Consider the following 17039-nt stretch of genomic DNA (forward strand, 5'->3'; position numbering starts at 1 on the left):
ACTGGAAACTGGAAGTTTGGGAAAATAACCTTTTTTTCTTTTTACAGTGTGTATTTGTGAAAACATGCAGTGCTTTTCACTTTTTGCTGTATAGGTACAAACTGTTAAATTACAGTCATAAAAACATCAAAACAGCCTAAATTTAGTTGTCATATGAGACATTTGCTGATGCACAGCTTTTTGGAACATATTTTGTATATGTCCTTGTAACCTACCCGTTTGTTCCTGAATCTTGCCAAGACATCCTAAGGACACAGATTATATTTTCAGCAATGACAGACAGATAAAATGTCTGGACTCTTCTCCTTGTGATAGCGGTAACTGAAGGTGTACTGCGACACCAAAAATCCTCAACACAGCCTTGTTTTGTTCCTGCAACATGGAGATTCTCACTGATAATCCTCACAGTAGGAAATGTGCAACTTTCTGTTCAAAGCAAGAGCAAACGACAAGATGTCATGTTTTATGTCTGCACTGTTGTATTAATTAGAAAAAAACTACTAACGTTGCCATCATTCTAAACTGACATGTTTGATATCTTTGCAAACTTGGATCTTATTAAAATAAAATTTCTGGACTTAAGGCCGATGTTGCATCTACTCACCTGATCTGGACGTTACCACACAATTGAATGGGAGTTTCAACAGTTATCATCCCATATTTATGGGCAAGTAGGGGCCTATTCCACCTTCTAGTAGGTCCAGTAGGTTGTTATCAGCCCTTTCAATGGCTGGTTGCTGTTTCGTTAGGCTACAAAGCTACTTCTCTAAGGTTAGGGCAAAACAAGTTCATGTTAGGTATTAAAAAACGTAAATTTATGGAGCCCAGGATTTGCACTGTTGTTTTTTCCACAGCACTATGGAATATTAAATAGTTGAGATTGCAAGTATCGTCTATATCCCACAATAAAGTAGTGACCATAGTGATGTCCGGTATTACACGCTACAGTCCAAATTTCAGTAACGTTAGTTGTCCAACATGTTGCAAAAAGGTCTTTGTCAGCTGATGACATCATGATGGGACTAGATCTCCAGCCAGGCGCGAACTAAAAACTGAAATGCCATTGGCAGGGCTTTACATTATAGTCAGGCTGCTTAGCACCAGATTTTGGAAGAAAGGGGACACGCCGGGCAAAAGCACCAAATTTTTTCCACATGCTCTCCATCACCATAGGTTTCAATTTTTGGTAGGAGCCACTTCATCAAGATTGTGGATCGGAGATGGCAGCCATATAAAATCTATGAGAACCAATATATCTTCCAAGCCACTTGGAAGGTCAATCTTGGTGTCAAACATTTTTTCTGTTGGGGAAAAATGTATATAAAAGGTCTGACATGAGATGAAAGCATTACCTTGATTTTTTTAGCAGTGTACATCGCAGCTAATCCGCACTCTCCCGTGAACATTGATTCCAAACATTTTCAAGTTAGGATTACATGCTGCAGTACTTGAAGCGAGTTGCCTACCAGTCTAAAAATTAAGTCTGAAAATGAAGATATCTATTTGATCAAATAATCATCTAGTGATATTCTCAATAGCTTTAAATGATTCCTTGACCCAGAAAATGTAGATTTTGACACCAAGATTGACCTTCTAAGTGGCTGGGAAGATATATTGGTTCTCATAGACTTAATATGGGTGCCACCTCCGATCCGCAATCTTGATGAAGTGGCTCCTACCAAAAATTGAAACTTATGGTGATAGAGAGCATGTGCAAAAAATGTGGTGCTTTTGTCCGATGTGTCCCCTTTATTTGGCTAAGCCTCCTGACTATTACTAAGACGTGCATGCAATAAACCACATGCCCGACTTAGTAAAGTGTGCATGCAAGTTATAAAACGCACATGCGCTTTATAAAAAAATGACGTTCATGTCGCCTCCCGGGTTCCATATAAATGCACTTAAATGCCAAATGAAAATTTGGTTTCAACATGAGTCTCCTGGGTGAAAGTCCTGGGTTGGTTTCACCACCACTCCAGCACCCCATAACTACACATTTTGAATGGACTAGCAAGCACAACAGATATTCATTTAATCCCGAAGTATGAGCTTTAAATTAGAAAAAGACACATTTTGAGGAAAAGAGTCCAAAAAAAACCCCATCAGTCAAACATTAGTCTGCCTTTCTTCGCTGTAGTTCCCCGGTGGTGGAAGGAGCTTCCAAACACCATGTCTTGTGTTGCCTTTTGACTTCATCTTTGTTTGTGTTGTATGAAGTCTCAAATGTACGTCTCTTTGGATAAAAGCGTCTGCTAAATGACATTATAGATTTGTAGTGGAGTTGTAGTTTTTAAATCCGATATCTGGTGGTGAGTTTTCAGTACGTTTCTTTGCCGTTTGACACAGATGATTGAAAGTCAAACAGGGAAAATCTATCACAGAACAGACTGGGACAGACAGACGAGTTCCAAAACCCACAGAAACTTTAATAGACCACAACACAGCTGCAGCTCCAATCTGACAGGTTTTTATTGTTAGTGGAAGATAAACCTCTTTTCTTTTTTCAAATTATTAGACTTTCAGCACGGTGCTCTCTAATGTTCTTTTACCGCAGACATAGTTTTGGTTCCTTGTACTGTTAAGGTTGAGCAGACGACATCGTGCTTGATCTACTGTGGAACCTCAGGTGAGATTCATGGAGCCACAGTGGATTATCCTGAGCTCATAATGAGCCTTCAGTTTGAAATGGATGCTTCTGGATACCTATTTTCCCAAAATAGTTTTTGACAATATATGTGTTACAGTATAAATCACAATTTATTGGCACTTTCAGGCTATATGTTGAAATATAAGTGAGGTGCTACATGGCAGCACATCCATATGGATGATAAATCTGAAGGGGATGACAATATCTATCGACCCAGGCCTGCTCCAGCCGAGCAGTATGTCAATTTCCCCAAGACTCTAAACAGAGAAGGCATCATTTACCCCTCTGTACTCTCCCAGCACTCCTTCATATTGATCCGCTGGGATGTTGAAAAACAATCGGATACGTGCCACTCTGTAGTCAAAGTGATCAATAATGTGGACTTGCTTTGTTTTGTTTAATGTGAACCATATGGAGCTGTAGATCTGAGGTCTGCCCAAACGCTCAGCTCCTTTAAAGCAGGACTAAAAACACTATTGTTTACTGCAGCTTACTCTTAACTTTAACACTTATCTGCTCTACTCTACTGCCCTTACTTTTTAACTACACAATGTTTGACTTGTGCTTTTTATTATTTTATCTCTTTTTTTTATCCTGCTGTATCTTATTTTATCCTATTTATATTTTTTATATCAATTTCACTGTTTTTACTGTTTTCAATTACGTCTTGCTGTTTTTAATGTGTATGTAAAGCACTTTGAATTACCTTGTGTTGAATTGTGCTATACAAATAAACTTGCCTTGCCTTGCCTGTGTTCTCTTTACTTTAAGTGCAGGATTCAGAGGATTTAGGGTTTTTGAATATTGTTTGTCTGCAGGTTTTTTTTTTCCAAAGTGCACTCTGCTTTGGGATAATCTATAAGGATGCAAGCAGAAAACGAAAATCTAGAAACAAAAGTGTTTTGTCAGCTTTTCATTTCATTTTTGACTTAAAAAATTATTCTGATAGTTTACAGTCCTACGACAGAGTATTAGGGCCACTTTAGAATTTTTTTAAATTACGATAATAAAGTTGTAAATATTGAATTAATTACGATAATAAATTTGTAAATGTTGAATTAATTACGATAATAAAGTTGTTAGTATTAAATTGATTACGTGAATAAAGTCGTACATAATTGGTAGGCTGTTCTACTTAAAACGGAAGTAGGTCTAAACGAAATGTTGGAGACGCCGGGCTCGCTGCAGCTCGACTCCCTCTGGATCCAAAATCATTTTAATAACTCTCCTCCTCCAATTTATTAAAAATTTACGACTTTATTCTTGTGATTGATCAAGTAATGAATTCAATATTTACAACTTTATTCTCCCAATTAATTAAATATTTTTGACTTTTATTCTTGTAATTAATTCAGTATTTAATGTTGTTTAATCATTATTATTATTATTTTCAAAATGTGGCCCTAATACTCCGTCACAACATCCACCTAACGTCTCACCTGTGTTTTTTGTTCACTACGATTGGATTTGCGAAATTTAGTTGTAACCATTTAGTTCGTCACCTAGCGCGGTAGATCCTCATACCTTGGCTCCTCTAGTGCTTTTGCTACTGCTTAGTGTTTATTAGCTTGTGTGTTAATTACTGATGGCCAGATGAAGCCTAATGAAGCCTTTAAGCTTTCCATCCAATTGGTTCAGAAAGAGGTTAATTTTCTTGGCTTCATGTGCTCACAAACCCCCCTGCTGGTCAAAACCTTTACTGTCATTTCAACTATTTGTGATGACCTCTTGTCTGTCTGCAGCAGTGTCAGCATGGGAACAATCACTGCCACTAACTATTTAATGATATTTTGTGTCATTCATTCATTTAATCATTTTTTTTATTAATGTGTGGGTAATGGTTATAGAGGTATATTAATGTAAAAAACAAACAAACAAAAAACAACGTGATGATAGTCACTATTTAAATAATCCAATTGGACATGAGATTTTCATTAAAACTGTTCCAGTGTTTTCCAAAGATGGGACAGTGATTGTGCTTATGAATACTGGGGTGAGGATGATGACTTTATTCATTTTTTATTAAGAAACAATATTTTTTCCATTATGCTTGGACTCAATTTTGCGGGGATCCATTACGCTTTATATATGTTCATAAATCACTAAACACTCGAACCACTCCCTGAACCAGCGAGGCTTCAAACCTCCTCAATGACATCACTCGTCCTTAAAGAAGCAAGTAGTAACTTATGTAGTTCATAACACAGGCTGGGACCTTTGGGCCAACGTGAAAGTGCCTTAAACCTGCATTCTTTCTAATGGCCAGCAGGGGGAGACAGCACTGGTTGCAAAAAGAAATATGACTGCATAGATATCTATGAGAAAATTACCCTCGTACTTATTATCACTGTAAACGTTTTCTTATGAGTTTATGGTTTCAATCACTAGTTTCATGTCTTCAATGCAGCATGGTATTCATTTAGTAAATTATGGTCCCATTTCAAGTAAAATAGATGATAAAACAGGTTATTCTTTAGAGCACGGCTACCTTGTGTTTCACAAGCTGCTACATCAATGTTGTACCATATCTTAGACTTTTGACCCTTACATAGTTTCTTTTCAGGTCATGAAAATTTAACCTTTTGGTTGGCTTATAGAATCCTGTTCAGCGGTTGTATTAAAGACACTGTGTGTGTCTGTGTGCGTGCACGTCTGATGTACTGCTCTGTCTAACAATGCTATGTTTTGCTCCTGACCTGCCGAGGGACTGCAGTGTAAATTAGCTTCAAGCTAACTCTGGTACAATGCATCAAATGACAGCATGTATGTTTAATATTCTACATTGTATAAATAAACAGACCTTAGAGATAGGGTGAGAAATAAAAATGAAAAAGATTGCTGTTCACTTTTGCACGTTGCTACCAAAGCTAGCTACCTAGTGCTACCACTAACATTAGCTAACAACTTAGCTCCACTGTCTCGTCTAAATATGGTCACTTCTGGCTCCAAAAACTAAGATGGCATCAGCAAAAATTAAGGTGGAGATCGCCAAAATGCTTTTTAAAGATTATTTAAAATTGTTTAGTTTATTTAATTGTTTATTTTGGAGTAAATATGGTTTCATGGTTTCAGTCCAGACATTGCCAAGACAGAGGGTAGTTTCCTTTGGTATGTTTTTTTTTTTTTTTTCATTTAAATATCACAGAAATGACAAATTACAATAACACAGTATATAAAGCCTAGTTATATATAAATGTTTTAAAAAAAATTCTGGGCAAAATTTAGCAACATTTTGTATCAATACCTTCCATATTTGAAATTGACCATTTTCATCCAGATAGTTGAAAATATTTGTTAACTTGCTTATTTTCTTTAAACAAGATAAGATAACTGCTCTCATGAGACACTTCAACTTGAATTAAAGATGAGTCGTAACATGAAATATATAATTGATTCGTCAATGTCCAAAATGTGCAAAAGGGAAAAAAACCCAACCTCTGGCTTATTATCCTTTATTGTAGCTGCAGGCAAAAAGAAACCATCATTTCTGTGTGTTATAAGCAAAAATCAGCAGTCACCTACAGTATCTGTCTAATCCTGAATGACAGTCTAATGTATGGGAACTTTGCTCCCTTTGACAGTTCACCGTGAAATACCTGAAGTAAAGCATTCCCACACACACCCACACACACCTGAGTCTGTGAGTGACATCCTCGGTGTTGAATTCCTGCCTACCTGTGTCAGGTCTGTGGCTGTGGGAAGTCCGACAGCTGTACAAAGCTCAGCGGTGCCTGTTGTGCTCTGTAATCCCGGTAAAGTCCCTGTGACGACCTGCGGCGGCTGCTTCAAAGACAGGAGGACCTTTCCCAGTACAGAGTATAACTGTTAGTCTGGAGTCCAAACAGTTGTATCTTACTGTATTGTGATAAAATAACTTTTTTTAATATACTTTATTGCAAGGCTACTTACTTTCACAAACATAATGAGTCATTTCGTTTTCTTTACAATATTGTACCTTGCATTTTTTTTATTTTTTTTCCCCCCTTTTTTTCAAGGTATATATTCACAAAGTAAATAACAAAAACATAGGGTAAACAGACAAACATATATACAAGGCAAACTGGTATTCCCCAAATGAGGATCTCTAAGAAAAGTAATAAACAACAAACTAATGACACAAAACAAAACAAAACAAAACAAAAAAAAAAGGTAATAATATAATGAAAAAATAAGCGGTGGTGCATGTATACGTGTTATGATAAAATAACTTGGAGGTCAAATTAACTGACCTTTGAAGAACAAAAACCACGAGATGCAGATGTTGTACTGCCCTATAAAATCCTGTACCTTGACTTTATCCTTAGACATTCAAGTGGGCAGCAACAAATATTATATTCATATTCTTACTGTGAAAGTCAAACCAAGGCGCTATATAAAAGAGGCCAGCTCAGGGCTTGCTGAGATTAGTCTGTTAGCTTGGGATCAAAAGAGATGTGGATGGCTGATCTCACCTCACATTTCCAAAAAATGAAAGAAAAATTGTGAATATACAGACTACATATTTGATTACTTTTTCATCTGAAAATATATTTAAAAGACTTTCTATTATAGAGTCCTATGATTAAAAATGTGGTTTTCGTTTTTTTAAAGCTACAGTGTCCCTTTAGATTTCAGTTACATAACAGTCAGCACTGGGATAACAGTGGTTCCCTTAGAGGTTGAGTAATTCAATGCATTTTAAGCCAATCCACTGACTTTGTGTATCTTTTTAAAAGGCTTTCTGTTTTTGTGTTCCTCACAAAAGCTAATCCCCTCACTGTTTCAGGTCAAAGTGAACACATAGACTTCTCAAGTTGTCTAGAAGGGCGGTGCAGTCATTGTCCCAGCATTGTACTGGATCACTGAGGATACAATACAGCGCTACATAGCTACTGAAGAGCTGCTCTTCAGATGGCCTCACCTGGATGGAATGTGTCTCACACACACACACACACACACACACACACACACACACACAAACTTGTCACCAAACTCCCCCAGACATCATCATCATTAAAGGCCAGCACGGATTAAAGGATGAGTTGCTTTCAGGGGTTTTTCAGTCCAAGTGATTCGATCCAAAGTTAGGAAAAGCTCTTAAACTTTCCAGGCTGTAATCCGTGTCTGCTGATGAGAAGAACTTATTATCAACAGCAAGGATCACAGTGAACTACTTCAAGATTGGCGGAATAGGAATAACTGGAAAACTTCCCGTTATTGTGGGTTTCTGTGAATGCTTTGTCATCTCACTAGGCCAAAGCAAATTAAGCCTTAATAGCTACACAATTATAATTTATATTTTGTTGAATTGATTGTATCAATAGTGGATTTTGATGGTGGCTTTTTCCCAAGTGGGAGATGAACTGTCAGAAATTCCTGATATCTCTGACTGGGAATGACAAGAAGCAGGCTGATGTGAAAGATTTTTCCCTCTCGACCACTTGTAATTATGGTATGTGACGTGAATGCGGCGTAACCCTTAAATGTATTATTAGAACTAGAAATCAAACTCAGATGGCACCCATTCACTCAAACGGAAGATATATCCGTTCCTGATTTGTTTGTGTGTTGTGTGGTCCATCTCAAATACTGTTCGGCAGAGGATCTGAATCTTTTTTTCAATTTTTTTCTGAATCCTTTTTTCCTTTGACTGCATTTCAGTATATACACACTCACACATACTCTTAGAAAGACCAATTTAATGCCATGTCATTTTAGAGTTTAAATGTCTAGGCAATAATTTTCCAAAAACCAAGATCAACTTGCCAAAGTTTATAGTGTATCAAAAGTGTTTGATTCTAACACATTTGCACATGCTAAATAAAACCCTGACCCCTAATTATTTTAAATCATATACAATAAAATAAAAATACAAATCATATGAAATATGACTGAATATCATGATAGGCAATAATAATACTGATTTAAAAAAAAGTGTGTGTATAACTAATACAAATAATACAAATAAAATAAAATAAATCAATATAATATGATAAAATGAAATAAAAATAAAATAATAAATGAAATAAATCTAATCATAAAATGCAGCCAATGTAATAAATACATTTAAAAAACACAAATTTGTGTTTTATTTTTTAGCATAACTTTTTTCATTGCCAATGTTTCCTTTTTCAATTAACCCATTGAAGCCTGGAAAGCAGATAAGTCGTTTTGTAGTATTTGTATAAGCTCTCAAATACTTTTTGAATTTCATTTCTATCTGCTACAGAGGCTGAAAAATCTATTATTTAGTAGAAGTGTTGACACTTCTGTTGAATTTCCAGAAAAACTTCAGGTTTTGGGGGCTTACTTTAAAATCGCCCAGAGGTTTTACAGGCGTTTCAGACCTCAATGGGTTAAAAAAAAAAAAAGTTCTTTATACCAAAACTTGCTGTCACTTCTCTGGCTCCGTATGTTTGCATGTTAACTGAGTTTAAACCTCCGGGCTGCTACAGTTTGATGCTGTGCCAAACCTGGGACATGAACTGGTCTGGACACACCTCTTACTCTATCAACAACACATCCAGGGGAAAAAAATAAACGTTGCAGCAACTATTACCACAAATAACTACTTTGATTGACAGCTACTTTCATTCAGCATCAAAAACATGCAGGAGTTTTAGCTCAGCACCAAAGATGTCAACAAGAAAACAAAGCCCTGCAGATACGCACTAAAAAAACTTTACACACAAACACAGCACAGACAGACAGCAGCCAATGAGATTGCCGTCCAGGCTGCGTGTTGTGTGAAAGCCATTGGCAGGGCCATATCCTGCCGTTTAACTGCAGGGCAGAGCTCTGCGGCGAGCTGGGTAAGTATAGGGCACGGCAGCACTGTACATTATCACATGGGTGTGGCTACGAGCTCGAAAATGTTTTCTATTGAGGAGGAAAGAAAGAAAGAAAGCACGTAAAGTGCCAGGCATGCCTGCACAGGATCGTCGCCTCACTGTGTGTAACATGGGGAAATCTGAGGGTAATTATAAAAACTGTTTACCGGTTTAGAGCTGCGTCATTTACAGAGGGGACAGATAAGAGTAGCTGTTGTCATGAAACCCAATCTTATGTCTTCCTGTCTTATCAGGTTTCTACTGTTACTGCAGGTCACTGTGGTTAAACAGTGGCCACGTCTAATAAAACCTCACAGTTTTTCTTTATTGGTTGTTTACAAGGAGCAGACGTTTAAATGTGTTTATTTCTTTCCCTTATTTCTGAAGGGGAACAAATGAACTTCAGATGGTAGTGCAAACAATCTGGTTTCACAATAAAACAAATATTTTCAATTATTCAGTTACTATAAATGTACTTTAAAAAAAAATGTATTTATTTATTTATTTATTTTTATTAATTTAGACAAAACACAACACAAATCACCAATGAACAAACACAGAGAGAAAATCAAAAACAAAACAAAAAACACAACAACAAAATCACAAAACCAACCCAAATAAATAAATAAAACCACAATAATAAACAAAAACCTTAACACATCAAAACTAAACAAGACACAAACAAACATCAAACATAATTACCACATAAAGCATACAGTATATCAGTAAACTTGATAACCTAAGAGAAAATAAAAAAGGGTTAAGTTAAATGTACTTTATGTTTTATAAGATTGGAGGTGAACATATAGTGATCTGTTGATCTGTGTGGCTTGCAGCTACCTGGAACCAGCTTCACTCCCAACCGTTGGAGTAACAACACAGGAGGAGATAAGGCTTCAGGTGTGCCATGCAGTGTTGAGCTGCAGACAAAACAACATGCAGAGTAATCAGCTTATCTCGTGACATCTGACATCTCAAGATGGAGAGAAGAAAGTGGCTGAAACAGAATGTTACATTCAGTGAGGAATTACATTCTCCTGTAATGTTAAACCAGACTGTATACACGTATTTCACTGAGACTTTCTTCGACAAGTGGAGTGGTCAAAGGCTGTTAAAATGTACCATTCTCAGGACCAGGAGGGAAAACAGCTGTCTCCAGCCATGTGCATTTTTGAGGCTGTTTGGTTGAAAAAAGTCGTGTGAACCCAAAGATTTTATGATTTCCTGTCTAGAAAACAAAGTCGTTCAACTCAGAACAAAAGCAGAAAATATCACCAAAATGGGAGTTGCAGTGTCTTTATCTGCCTGTTTCAAGTTTCACTCACTCAATCTCACATTTTGTGAATTTAAACCAAATAGTGTAAGTAAGTTAGAGTGTTTCCAGTCTTTGTGCGAAGCTAAGCTAATCGGTTGCTTTGTATTCAGCAGACCTTCACAGTTAACATTTGGTGATAAAGTGAATAAGCATATATTCAAATATGTCAAACTAAGATGGAATTTAGTGATGCCGTAAATAGTGTGGCATTGTGGGAGTTGTTGTCTTCTTCTTCTTCTTCTTCTTCTTCTTCTTCTTCTTCTTCTTCTTCTTCTTCTTCTTCTTCTTCAGTTTTTTCCATTCAATATGTTTTTAGCAAGAGCCGAATAATCCACAGGTCTCTTCCTCTCCAAAACAAATGGACACGGTCATTAAAACTGGTAAAATTACTAAATGAAGCAGTTTCACGTTAAAAATCATTGTTTCTCTGGTGCTGTTTGGCAAAAAGCTAATGCCAATGTTTGCTTGTTTTCTCTGTTAGCTTAAGATTCAGATGTCAGATGACAAAAACCCTTCCTCTTAGTAAATATATATATGTAAATATATAGTTAAATGAGATAGATAAATAAATAAAAAAAGTCCATTTATGGCAGCTTTTGGCAGACATATACTCCATTATTTGGCGGCCAAATAAAACAGACCATTACCTTTATTAAAAATTGTGGACTTTTTTGTGTTTGAACATTTTTCTAAACATTTGGGATAATATCGCTACACATCTCAACAAAATATATAGCACAGATAGGAGACATATTAATGCACAAAAATTACATATTATGTCTTTAACCCATAAGAGCCCAGACCTATTTATCCTTGAAGGAACATTATGGGGGATATACTGTACCACAGACCAAGTGGACCACATAGAACACATTTATGATGGTTTTAAAAAAAACAACCCTAAATGTCAAAGATCTGTGATGTGACATAAACATTACATTGGGCATTTATGGAATTTATGTTTATGATATTTCTTATTTTAAAATAAATAAACTAGACACATTTTCTGCTTACAGAAACACAAATTTGACTTTTTCTGATGTATACGTCACAGCTATATTTTTGTTACATGTTTTATATTAATTTGTTCAGGAAATATGGTCAAAACAGGTTAAATGCAATACAGGACATTAATGGATTACAATTGTTAAATGGGTTTAAACTTAGCCTCGTAACAAAAAATAAGCTTTTTGAAATTATCTACTTATTCACATTTCTGTTTCCAGTCACAGCCACATTTTGGAGAAGTCACTTCCTGTCACAGTTAAACAGTCTCACTAAGGAACTTAATGAGTTAAAGTGAAGAATAAAGGTGAATATGGGAGATTTTAGAACATTTAAAGTGTTTGTTACATGCATGTCACTGTGGGTTCTTATGGGTTAAATGTGCAGCCTGACATGAGACTGGTATCAACCTCGTAAGCTAATTAAATGTACTGAAAACTATTCCTTGAACTGAAAATCTTCACAACAACAAGTGAGGTAATAAAACAAAGGAATGGAGTAACAGCACAGGTGACGTCAGGCGGAGCTATCAGCTGATCTGTGCTGCACTTCACAGCAGTAAGCAATCAGCTGCTTTGATAAGTTATCTGACAGGTGTAACTCAGGGTAATAAGGCCACCCTGTAAAATGTGCTGATTAGCACTCTGCTCCCTCACAGGTTATGTGAGTACAGTTTATGTGTGTGTTCTTGCGTGCAGGCATCCCCTCATTGACCTTGCATTTTCCTCTGCATCGAATTCAAACATTTAGCCAAGAATCTTGGCATGCACGCTACAGCTACCGTGCGATTTACTGCGGCGTGTATAGAGGATTTCCAAAACCATGCGATTCCATGATCTACAGTCATGATGTCATTCATGCAACAAAAACTGGCCTATAATCATTCTGGTCACTTCTTCTCTGCAATGAAATTCCACGGAGGAGGATGATATATCAGAAGCTGGACGCGGCTGTAAATATAGACACACACCGCGCTGGTAGACCATCTGATAGGTACTTGCAGAACCCAAGGACAAAATAAAAATGATTAATGCCAGCATTGGTTTCTCACATTGTGTGGATGTGGAGCTTTTTCAAGTCAGAGCTTCACAAGCATGCCATAGAATCCTCCATTTGATTATTTGACGATTTAAGCTGCAGAAATCAATGGACTGTGGCGCACGAGGGGCCTCACAAAAACTTTGAAAACTAGTAAGATCCTCAGCAGCCTCACCACAGAATTATACCTCCGTGAGCCTGAGTCTGACCCACTGAGAGAGACAGGCAGCCTAAACAAACATGACCCCCTTAACCACTACCACCACACACACACACACACACACACACACACACACACTCACAAACACACATAAACACACACACACAAACACACACCAGCGTCTGCTTTCAGGGCATATCACAGTTCCAGGTCTGCAGCAGAGGCCAAGAGAAAAGCTCCTGATTAAATAGTTTTGGAGCGTGTGTCAAGGAGCTGAGCAGCTTTGAAGCCAGTCGTTGGCTGTTATCTGCACTCGGGACTGAAGATAACGGAGTTAGACAGCGCTCAGAGACGATGTTTACTAACAGTCAGTGCTGCTGTCAGGAGGCATCCACGGTAATGCAGAAATGTGGCAGAGCAGGAGGCGAAACCAGACAGTGATGACTGGCCAGATGAAGTTAGAAACCTGGATGTGCATCTACCTGCTGCTGCCAGACATGCCATACAGCACTTTGTGTAAACTTTGAATCGCCTCATAGCTGCTCCTGTTTTTCATTAGATTTCTGTTAAAGGGTCAGTGCACACAAGTTATGCAGAAGAATTGTTTCTCACTATAGCTGTGCAAATACAGCCCAGATGTTAAAATGACTCTGAGATTAATTCTATGCCCCAATAAAATAGAGGTGAATATATTTTAATTTGGGGCATCCTGGTGGCCTCGAGGTTGTCAACCATGCACTGCAGAGGTTGTTCTCCCCCCCAAAAAAAATTCCCCATAAACCTACAAGCAGCTTATTACGACTCATATTCACTTTTGTTGTTAGGGTGAACTCTAGTGGCCCTCAAGGAAATGAGGTGAAGTAGTATAAAGAGCGACAAAGTCCGCATAATTGCGATAGGTGATCGCTGAAGATTTGTTAAACCAAAACTCTTCTTTTAACTTATGTATATTACTATGTTTGACCATAATCATGTCATGTGCTATGTCACATACGTAACGACACATATATAACTATGTCACATACTTATTTGAACCCCCAAACCATTATCTTTTCCTAAACCTAACCAAGTAGTTGTGTTGCCTAAACATAACCAATAATATAATAGGTTATATGGTTAATAAAATGGTCATGTTTCCATGGGATAGTTTCACATAACAACGTCATATATTTTTCTCCTTCATGTATGTAACTACGTCATGTAAACATACATATTTTAACCCAAACCATTACTTTTTTTCCCTATAGCTAACCAAGTAGTTTTGTTTATCTAAAACTAACCAATCTGTGACCATTTTATAACATTAACCAAGTGTTTAAAATTGTGACCATTACGTTTAGGAATGACAATGTCTTAATCCCCTGCCACTGGCTTGGGTGCTAATTTAGGGGGAAATCCTGTGAGTTGTATTAGAGGGTAGGAACAAAGGACCTATGTGGCCACATTGGTTGGAAGACTTGTTTAGATTTTCCATAAGAAGTATAATAATATTAAAATGTAGTGCTTTAAATCCATATTAAGAATATTTTAGTTCTTATCATGGACCATGATGCTAATTTGGGAAAGCGAAACAGCAGCATTAAGGTGATAGATTCTACTTTAGATAGTAATGTCTCTGACCAAGGAATTGGAGGGTTGCATCAAATAATTTTTATAACCTTCAAGTGAGGTGATTTGGTAAAATTATGTCTATATACCTGGCGGGATGACACTTTGTATCGTACAAAGTAGTTTGTGTCAAGTATACCTGGCCTGATTGGCCCCTGTAGTCCTTTTGCAATAATAAAAACTATAATAACTATAACATAATATATAACTATTGCCATTGTGAGATATCAAGGAAGAAAGGCAATAAGTCAGTAAAGCCCCTTGTTGCTTTCAAGCTCAAATATGAAGCTGAAAGGTTTATTGTTTATTGGTTATTGTTAAAAAGATCCCCATTAGCTGTCACCAAAAGTGGGAGGAGCTAGTCTTCCTGGGGTCCACAAGACAAAACAAAAATCACTTAACAATTAGACATTGTAGACATTATTATATACGTCATCAGAAATCATTCCGAATAAGTTATTACATTCATATCTATTACATTAATTCTCACTTTCATACAGTAAATATGTTAATTCACTACTCACAAATTTAAATAGTGCATTCTCAAGTAATAATTAAAAGATACTTTACTATTCAGTTCACATATATTCAGTGGGCAATTATTCCAATAACCGATAGCACGATAAAAAACTGTTCTCTTTAAGGCATTTGATTTTGGACATGGTGACATCATCTGACCACCATTAGCTGACCTTGTCACATAAGAATGAACCTGATAATGGAAAGAATTACTTTCAATTTAAGAACACAAAAAGAGGTATTTATTGAAAATTGGCAAAAATGGATTACATATGTCTCTACCATAAAACCGGATTTCAGGTATTTGGACGATCAGAATACTTTCATTTCTTTGTACCTTTCCCCTTTTTATTTTATTTTATTTTATTTATTAATTTATTTTTGGGTGTTTTCCAATCCCCTTTTGTACACTTTTACTTTTTTCTTTGATATTTTCTGTATTTGTCTATAGGTCTTGTTCTCTGGTCTTGGCCTGTTCATTTCAAAAACCAATAAAAAGTAAATTACAAAAAAAAAGAATGAACCTGATCACATCTGACAATTTGGTTATATAAGAAAACAGGTTGAAAAGAATAGACAGTGTGTCAAGGTGTCGATACCTCTCTGTCTGTGCCGTCTGTTCACTGACTTATTGAGCAGCAGCTCAATGCTCTGGATCTACGAGTATGATGCATGGGGATACGTGTGTGTGGGGTCCGCCGGGACCTGAGAGATGCTGCTGACATTGGGGACACACAGCAGGCCCGGTGAGCTGGGCGCTGCCGTCTACAGGCATCACATGTCAGGACATCAAGATGGATGGTAGAGATTTGCTCTGTGACTATGGGATGGAGCATAATTTAGCCCAGATGCTGACTGACTCTTGTCCCACTGATGGACTGGTTGGCTGTGTGTGGGATGATGGCGGCTGAAGACAGTTTATGATTACACACATCAGTCTTCACACAACAGAGCACACTCTTCAGACGATTTTGTAGCTTTTGCTAACTTTTCTAAACTTTAGTCTAGGACTTCCTGAACACTTTAACCCTCTATCGTACGCATTGTGTGCCAGTTAGGAAAAAACAGTTTGGAGTGTTTTTTTTTGTCTTAAAATAGACTAAATAAACAAAATCAGAAGAATTTCATAATTATTTCTTTGGAAGTTTTGGGGGTTTGTTGTTCGTAGGCAACATTGTACCATAACAGTGCACAAGTGAAAAAGAGTTTTTTAAAATTAATTTAATTTAATAAACATTTGTAAAAGATTCAGTAGCTTCAACAGGGTACAATACATAAACATTTTAAATTTAAAAACATTATAAAAGGAACTTTTTTAACCGGTTTCTTGTCTGAATGTTGCCTGTAGGCAACATTGTACCATTGAACCAACGACCCATTGAAATGAATGTCTTGAACAGTCTAAGTGTATGAAACTATCAAAAATGGAGGTTTACTCATCTATCAGTAGGAATGTATTTTTTCCAGATGGAAATGGGCCAGGAAATGACATTTTGAGTGATTTTTTTGTGGCGCAAAATAGCAAAGGTGTTTCCTTTGGAAAAGTCTGCAAAATAGGGTTTCAGTATGGCCTCCTGGAGGTCATGTGAAAAATTAAAGCATTGCTATTGGTTCCCTATACTGTTCCTTTTTTTTTTTTTTAAAGTATTGCATCACTCAAAAACATGCATTGTAGAAATTTGACAGGCCAAAAATGGGTATGTTGCCTGAGGGCAGCACCGTACTATAGAGGGTTAATACACAGCTTCTGGTGAGCGATCTTGTAAGTTGGGGCTATTTTTTTCTAATTGTCAGTAACATCAACAGTTTAGGTGTCAGAGTTCAAACTCAGGTTAATGTCCACAGATTTTACACATGTTGGTTAAATTACTCATCATTTGTTATACTGCAAATCAACATGGGGTGAGAAAGAGGCGTCCAAAACGCAACAAAGGTGGT

This window comes from Centropristis striata, chromosome 21 (genome assembly GCF_030273125.1).
Source record: "Centropristis striata isolate RG_2023a ecotype Rhode Island chromosome 21, C.striata_1.0, whole genome shotgun sequence".
Classification (NCBI taxonomy): Eukaryota; Metazoa; Chordata; class Actinopteri; order Perciformes; family Serranidae; genus Centropristis; species Centropristis striata.